The sequence below is a fragment of the Pezoporus flaviventris genome, unplaced genomic scaffold, assembly GCF_033815535.1.
Source record: "Pezoporus flaviventris isolate CSIRO_AGI_PZ_B2104156 unplaced genomic scaffold, CSIRO_AGI_Pfla_v1 ptg000125l, whole genome shotgun sequence".
Taxonomy (NCBI): Eukaryota; Metazoa; Chordata; class Aves; order Psittaciformes; family Psittacidae; genus Pezoporus; species Pezoporus flaviventris.
In genome coordinates, this window is record NW_026892673.1 from 59,390 (window position 1) to 68,105 (window position 8,716).

Consider the following 8,716-nt stretch of genomic DNA (forward strand, 5'->3'; position numbering starts at 1 on the left):
AGATAGGAAAGGCAACTGTCATAGTTTAAGCTCAGCCAGCAACTCAGAACCGCACAGCTGCTCACTCACTCACCCCGCCTCCTCCTCCCCCCCCCCCAGGGATGGGGAGGAGAATCGAAAGAATACAACTCCCACGGGTTGAGACAAGAACAGTCCAGTAATCAAGGTATAATACAAAACTACTACTACTACCACCACCAATAATAAAAATAAGGGAAACAACAAGAGGAGAGAATACAATTGCTCACCACCTACCAACTGATACCCAGTCTGACCTGAGCAGTGATCCGTGCCTTATGGGTAACTGCCCCCAGTTTATATACTGGGCATGACATGCTGTGGTATGGAATACTCCTTTGGTTAGTTTGGGTCAGGAGTCCTGCTCCTGTTTCCTTCCAGCTTCCCGTGCCCCTCCTCACTGGCAGAGAATGAGACTGAAAAGTCCTTGATCAGAGTAAACATTACTTAGCAACAGCCAAATACATTGGCATGCTATCAGCACTGCTCCCAGACTAAAGTCAAAAACACATCCCTGAACTAGCTACTAAGGAGAAAAATGACTGCTACTGCTGAACCCAGGACAACAACACAGAAGTAAAGCCCTACACAAGGCACAAAACAATAGTTATTCAGCCACTTGCTCCCTTCCTGTTGTGCTAGCCCTTCATTGGCCTCACTCAAGATTAGGAAGGGGCCCAAAGGCACACACCCCTCCAACCAGACCCACTTATCCTCTGAGGGGTACAGCTGCACCCTGACTTCTTCACACCCCCAAGTCCCCAAACCCATCAGGGGATAAACCTCCATTTCTACCAAAATGAGAAACAAAGAGGCTGGAGTGCAGGACCCCAGAAAATAATAGGGCAGAAAGCCAACCCACTTCTCCCAGCACCCACTGGGTGTCAGCTCAGCTACCTCTAGCCACACGAGCCAAGGCTGGGGCAGGGCATGAGCTGCCAGCAACCGCGGTCTATTCAGCAGCCCCTACCTGCGCCCCTAGAAGGGGGAGGAGAAAGAGATTGGACAGCAATTTAGAACAGGACGAAGCTTCCCCTAGATGGCCGCCAAGAAAAACAGGACAGAGCCACCTCCCCTCACGCCGCCGCTACCACCCCCCTCACATCCGGGAAGGGGCAGCGCTGGCAGACACCCACCACCGAAAAAAACCTCCCACCAGGACAGGGACTCAGACCACTGAGAAAACAACGGCCATCCCCAAATCAGTAGGCGGGAATAGGCGAAATAGGCGCCAGGCTTACCCTGAACGCGCGAGACCAAGTTGTTATTGTCGCCCATGCCCACTACCTACGGCAGCAACAATCCTCAACCCCCCCTGCGCAGTACCTACCCAATGTGCTCACAAAACAGCAGAAGGAAAAGGAAAAACAGAAGAAGAAACCACCACCATCACGTAACCACCACACACCTGCGCACCCACCAATCTCGATCCCCTCCTCCACACACGCATGAAGCCGCTTCCCGTCACGTGACGTTACATAACGTGATCGCTTACCAGCTTCCTTCCCCGCCTCTTCCGCGTGCTTAGTTTCTCATGCATGATTAACGCGTGCATATCCATCTACCCTTCCCCTTATTTCAGCACTACGTGAGCAGGGTGGAGGAAAGTGGTCCTTTCATTCTCACGTGACAGGGCTTCGCGCACCCCCTCTTTTTCTAATGCGCGCGTCCTGGAAGCGGATGGTTGGTTCTGTCCATGACCCCGGTGAGGGGAGATAGTGCGGGGAGTGTTTCTATTAAGGACCGAAGGGCCCCCTCGCTCTCAGGAAGTGGCAGTGCTGCTTCGTTGCCGCCAGCTGTTCCGCAGGAGGTCTTGGGGGAGCGACGCAGCCGGTCTTGGGGTCACTCTGGAGGGTTGACGCGCTGGTGGAGCCCGAGCAGGCAGGGCCTTAAGGTTCTGTCAAGTCGTGGGGAGACAGAGGCCCAGCAGCCCCTGGCATGACTTGGGACCTGGCTGAATGTGTTTAGCAACAGGGTGAATGTTCAGAATCATGGCTCAGTTCCTTTATTGCTGACTGAAGAAGCGGTTTGAACCAAGAGCTCTGGGGTTTTGGGAGGTTTTTTACATTTTCTTATTTTAAGGTGGCTTTTATTTTCTGCCCTGCAGGGTTTTGGCAGGAGTGGTTTATGCCACAGGTTAAAGCCTGTTCTGGTTGCCAAATTATGTTCATTATATTTGGTGTCTCAGTCCCAGATAATATTCAAGTTGAGCTGACATGGGTTCTGGGTTTTCTAGGGTTCTCTTGGAGACTTCATCCCAGACCTCTTTGATATTCCAAGCAATCTGTGCGACTAGAGGCTCTACATATTCTCTCTGCAGTTGCTGAGACCAGTGGCCTGAGTGGTCAGGAAATTGGAACCAATTCTGTGGTTGCATCTTTTGCCAGGCTGGACACAGGGAGGCACCCCCTTGAAGGGCAGGAATACCTGGACAAAGGAGAGCTGCACCACAGGAGGAAAAAGGCAAGGAGCGTTTGCTAGGGACTAAGGGAGAACAGTAAGGGGATGCCACAGAAAAAGTATGTCAGAGCATTTGGTGCAGTTTCTGGCAATCTAAACTGAACAGTGACAAGACAGATGTTGAGAAAGGAATGTTGCTTGACTCCCGAAGAAGAGTAGTTCCAGGCTGTGAGCCAGAAAAAAAAATAAAACAAACAACAGAACTTTTTAGGCTTTTTCTTGCTGTGCATTTTTCCCATTCTGTACAGCACCTCTGGTTGCCCCAATGTCGTGGTTTAAGCCCAGCCGGCAACCTAGAACCATGCAGCCGCTCACTCACTCCCCCCCCTCCTTCCTCCCCCTGCTCCCTGAGGGATGGGGAGAAGAGAAAGAATGTAACTCCCATGGGTTGACATAACAACAGTCCAGTAACTAAGGTATAACACAAAACCACTACTGCTACCACCAATGATAATAATGATAAGGGAAATAACAAGGGAAGAGAATACAACCACTCACCACCCAACAACCGATACCCAGCTCGACCGGAGCAGCAATCTAGCCCTTCCGGGTAACTGCCCCCAGTTTATATACTGGGCATGACGTGCTGTAGTATGGAATACCTCTTTGGCTATTTTGGGTCAGGTGTCCTGTTTCTGCTTCCTCCTGGCTTCCCCTCCTAACTGGCAGATCATGAGACTCAGAAAGTCCTTGATCAGAGTAAACATTAGTTAGCAACAACCAAAAACATCAGTGTTATCAGCGTTGTTCCCAGGGTGACAGTCAAAAATACAGAACTGCACCAACTACTAAGACTGAGAAAAATGACTGCTACTGCTGAACCCAGGACACCCAAATGTAGCATTGTACTTTCCTAGCATCCCTTCTTTGTAAGGCCTGGCATTTTAAGGCATGGCTTTCTTAGCCTATATGGAAATTGGTCCCTGCTTGGCATGCTACTGAACATCTAGGGTTGGTGAATGGTGATGGGGCCACCAGATAGATAGCAGATTCTTGTGCCTCCAATGATACATCCCATATTTTTTGATCTTTTTTGTGGTCTTATTTCCTTTACTTCTATTTGCTCATCCTTTGTCCCTTGACTTCATACTCTCCACATAAGTAGAGAGGGCATGAAATCTCATTTTACTCTAAGCAATATCTGAGAACTAATGTGTTTGTGTTTCTGCCTTCTCTGCTTAGACAGAGTAGACCTATATAACTAACCTGTGTCCTGGACTGACCTTGATATTTATTACATGGATGAGCAGGAGCTATGACAGTTCCTACTGCTTGGAAGCAGTAACACCTCCCTATTCCCATCCTTTTCCAATAAAATAGAGGGTCCTTTAGAGCTAAATTGAAAATCAGACCAAACAGTGCATAGGTAGTGTTGATTTTCTTGAGGCAGCTGTTGATATTTTGGTTTATTACTATTGGGAGGAGGGAATTAGTTATAGGTCTAAACAAAGTTTCACAAACTTCACATGCCTGCGGATCCATAATCTGTGCAGATTTAATCAGTATTAACATTCTTTCATCATATTTGGCCATCCTTTGCTAATCAAGATGGATATTTGATATGCAGCATGCAACAACAAAGGCTAAGGGCTCTTGGGATGCTAGAGTCAGATGGTGTGGTGCCAGCTACAGTGTCTCCAAATATCACACAGAATGCAGCCCAGGAGCATTTGGAATAGGGGAAATTTAAACAAGGATACCAGGACAAAAGCACCATAGACTCACTGCTGTACATGGTGTAAATAATAAATGAGGAAATGGCATATTTCACTGCCAGAGCTTCCAGAGGAGAACTAAAGGAATATACTGATGGAGGCTTGGGGACACAGACCCTCACTCCAGATGTTCAGTATGTCAAGTTTGGAGAGGAAATCCCACATTAAACGCAGCGAAGGTCTGACCAGGCCTGACAGGCAAATTCTACCTATTGCCTGTGTCAGGACTTCCTCTGCCGTTACAAGGATTTGCAACCATTTCAATTATCCAACTACTAAAGAATAATCCAGCGCAGGTGCAAAACCCACCAGACTGTATGTTAAAGGATTGCTTCAGGACTGCTTTTCTCAGTCACCTACTGCAGATTTCTTAAATAGTTTGCGGTCCATGTACCACAAGCTAGAAACCACCATTCTGGTGGTTGCCAGTAATATCTGGGAGTGGCACTACCACTGTTGCTGAGTGGCTCAGCCTTGGCCAGCAGCATCTTGGAGCTGGCTAGCATTGGGTCTATCAGACATGTGGGAAGCTTCTATCAGCTTCTCACAGAAGCCACCCCTGTAGCACCCCCACTAACCAAAACTTTGCCACACAAACACAATACAACAGACTAAGTATATGGACAGTGAGGTGGATTGAAAACTGGCTGAACTGCTGGGTTCAAGGGGTTGTGATCAGTGGCACAAAGTCAAGCTGGAGACCAGTAACTAGTGGTGTACTCTAGGGTTTGGTCCTGCCACCAGTGCTGTTGAATACCTTCATTAATGACTTGGAAAGTGGGGCAGTGTTGCCTCAGCAAGTTCACAGATGACACAAAACTGAGACGTGATTTGGAGAAATCTCCAGGAACAAACTTGCCAACAAAGTTTTCAAGCTGGCAAGCAGGTATTCTTTATTGCGGTGCCGGGAGACATGGGGGATAGCTCCTCCTAATGTGTGTCCCCGTATTGCTACACAAGCAGTCTTTATATAGTCCCTGGGCATACATACATATTCATGAGGCTACATATGGATTACATCATTTTCCAGAAAGTTCTCCGCATGCGTACAGAATTGCGGTGGTGGTCTCTGAGGGTCGTTTATTTCTTCCAACAATCTTCATCACTTCTGGCAGCCTTTGAAGCACGCACAGTAGATGCTTATATTGGTTCGTTAGCACCAGAGACATAATAATCCTCCTGTCCTCCTACTTATCAGTTGGTTTAACTGTAGCCCATCCTGGACACCTGCCATTCCCAGATACTCCTTATCCCTGTGTCCTGTTCTTCTAGACTGTTTTTCTTAAAACTATGTCAACTATAACGATTTATCTTGTACAAGAATTCTCAGTATGTTCTCTAGATGTACTCTACTTTTTTTTCTGTGTATCATGCACCTCAATAGTTTTCCATTGCTACTGTTACAAAGCCATCAAACTTAAAATTACTTAAAACTGATTCTAAAGGTTTATATATTCCATATTGTAGTTTTGTTCTCCCCCTTGTCTCAAATCCCCCCTTCTCCGTCCTTTTGCAAATTCTTTTGCAACACTTTATATGCTACCATTGCTGTCTAAAGTATTTTTGAAATCATTTCCCATTTCTACTTGATGCTTGATTTCATTTCTCTTCCAGTCTTCATAATTTATCATAGACCATTTACAACACCAGAGGGAACATTGTATCATACTACAAGTAATCAATATTAAAACAATTAACATCAATATTCCTGCAACCAGTTGCCTCAACCAGGAGAGATTAAGTAACTATGAAGTCAACTTTTTCCGTATTTCTTCAAAACCCCAGGAGATGTCATCCATGGCCATTTCATGAAATATCTTAGTTTGTTTCCAAATTTCCTCAGGATCTGTTTCAATTCTGTCACTTTGGTCTATATAGGAACAACAACTTTCATTGATTATGGAACAAACCCCTCTTTGTGATGCCAGTAACATGTCTAGAGCCATTTGGTTTTGTAATATCACCTTAAATAGGCTAGTTATCTCTTGTTGTTCTGCCTGGATTATATCAATGTTTTTACTTTCCATTTCCTCTATGGTTGCTGAGATATTTACGATTGCCTTCTCTAATTCACTTACTCCCAAAGATGGAATTAGCCCTCTTACAAAACTATGAAATGTGGTGTGCCATTCAATAATAGGGTTAAACCCTTGCTTAATTTGTTTAGCAAAACTTCTAATCCAGGTCCCGGAAGGATACCTGTTGATAATAGTAAAATTGGGTATTACAGCACCTAAAGTGCATGCCCCCTTCCAGTTGGGGGGTAGAGTCTTATAAGCATTTTCTCCACATAACCAATACCATCCTTTCCTTTTAGGAACGGGCCACCACTGAACTACGATACCATCTATATTAATAGTATGATTGCAATTTGAATGGTGACCTACATCTGTGGCATTTAAAGAAGCATGATCTCCAACCCTGGTTCCTGGTGTAATACATCTTTGTGCTCGGGTATAATATTTATTACCTGGATTAGGATTAACTATTCCAAATGTTAATCTTTCCCTCAGACGTAGATTGCTAGTGTTCACCCACAAATTTGTCCATGAGATAATGTTAGGAACTGGAACTCCAATTAATGGGAGATCCAGGATTTCTCCTGATTTAGGCAACTGTGCACACACCCAACAGTCACTACGATTAAAACCTTAGCAACATTCTGCACTAATTTCAGGTATAAATTCTGGTCCCAAGTTTGTGCACCAGTTATCATATGAGTCCAAATTATGACCGATGCAATTTCATGTGTAAGGGTCCTGAAGGTTCGATCCGCCATGTCTTCTCTGGCTCTGGTGCTTTCTTTATTCTTGAATAATGTATCCAAGCAGGTTGTTCCTTTATCTTCACTGCTGTAAAGGTGGTCAGTAATATCTGGTACGGTCCGTTCCACTTCTGTAGAGGATCTCCTGAAAAATTCTTAACATAAACCCAGTCTCCAGATCTGAAAGGGTGAATTGGATAATCCAAACCTCTTGCTCTTGTCCCTATTATTCTCTCATTTATCTCCTCCAATTGTTTTCCCAGATTGATCAGAAACTGTCAGAGATAGCCTTCTCCCACTTCCTGAAGACTTTCTCCTTTAAACTGGGACTGATATGGTCTTCCATGTAAAATTTCAAAAGGGCTAATCTCTTCTTTTGACCGAGGTTTAGGTCAAATTCTTAATAGAGCCAGTGGTAAACCTTGGTACCAATAGAAATTCATTTCCTGACATATTTTACTAATCTGTTGTTTGATCAGATGGTTCATCTTTTCTACTTGCCCACTGGCCTGAGGCCCGTATGGAACATATAGTTGCCAATCAATTTCCAATTTTTTGCTAATTTCTTTGTCCTGGGTTCAGCAGTAGCAGTCATGTTTTTCCTTTGTGTTAGCTGGTGCAGTGCTGTGTTTTGACTTCCAGCCTGGGAACAGTGTTGGTGAAGCCGATGTTTTTGGTTGTTGCTAAGTGATGTTTACCCTGACCAAGGACTTTGTGAGGCTCATGCTCTGCCAGGGAGGAGGGGAAGACGTGAGGAAGCAGAGATGGGGCACCTGACCCGGGCTAGCCAGGGAGGTATTCCATACCACAGCGCGTCATGCCCGGGGTGGGGGGTAACTGGGAGTTACCCGGAAGGACACGGGCTTCCGGGTGGGACTCGTTTCTTGGCCGGTGGTATCGTATTCTCTTCCCTTGTTATTTTCCCTTATCATTGTTGTCGTTGATAGTAGCGGTGGTGATTTGTGTTGTACATTGGTTGCTGGACTGTTCTTGTCTCAACCCGTAGGAGTTGCACTCTTTTGATCCTCCTCCCCCTTCCTCCGGGAGCGGGGAAGGGGAGAGCCCCGGTGGGGGGGGGTAGCCCTTGATTGTTGTCAGCTCGGCACCACTCATTGGGAGTGAGTGAGCAAGTTGCCTGACTGGGTTTAAACCACGACACTTGTAACAATTTTCCACTAAACTCTGAACCTCGGTCGGAAGAAATTGCCCCTGGTACTCCAAAATGAGGTATTATGTCATTAAATACTGTTTTAATCACTTGTTTTGCATTATTTATCCTACAAGGGAATGCTTCTGGCCAGCCTGAAAAAGTATCCATTAACACCAACAAATATCGATAACCCCCTTTTCTTGGTAATTCAGAAAAATCTGTTTGCCACTGCTGTCCCGGATAACTTCCACTCCCAATTCTCCCGATTTGATTTCTATTTTCAGTTTTAGGATTATTCTTAAGACATAGCTGACATTGTTTTGTCACTAATTGAACTGTGGTGTATAGATTCCTTCCTACAATTTGTTTTTTTAAGTATTTATACAAAGAGTTGCTACCCCGATGAGTTTTATTATGTTCCTCCTGAACTAACTTCCAGACCTGGTTATAGGGGATTACAGTTCGCCCATCATGTATCTGAACCCCACCCTCTTTATTTTCCTGTTCTTTTAGATCTTCAATAAATTTCCTATCCTCTTTTGAATACCTAGGTTTAGATTTTTCAATTGTTACTTTGCCATCAGGGATTAAGGGCATGATTTGAGATTG

General features: G+C 45.2%; 1 long non-coding RNA gene across 1 annotated transcript; it reads right to left on the reverse strand.

The window, feature by feature from the left end:
• Positions 1 to 5,697: 5,697 nt before the first annotated feature.
• LOC133282492 (uncharacterized) lies at positions 5,698 to 7,507 on the reverse strand. The gene is made up of 2 exons (XR_009747644.1): positions 6,214 to 7,507; positions 5,698 to 6,167 (listed from the first exon to the last, which is right to left on the reverse strand). It is a non-coding gene; the product is annotated as an uncharacterized LOC133282492 (long non-coding RNA).
• Between the last annotated feature and the right edge of the window lie 1,209 nt (positions 7,508 to 8,716).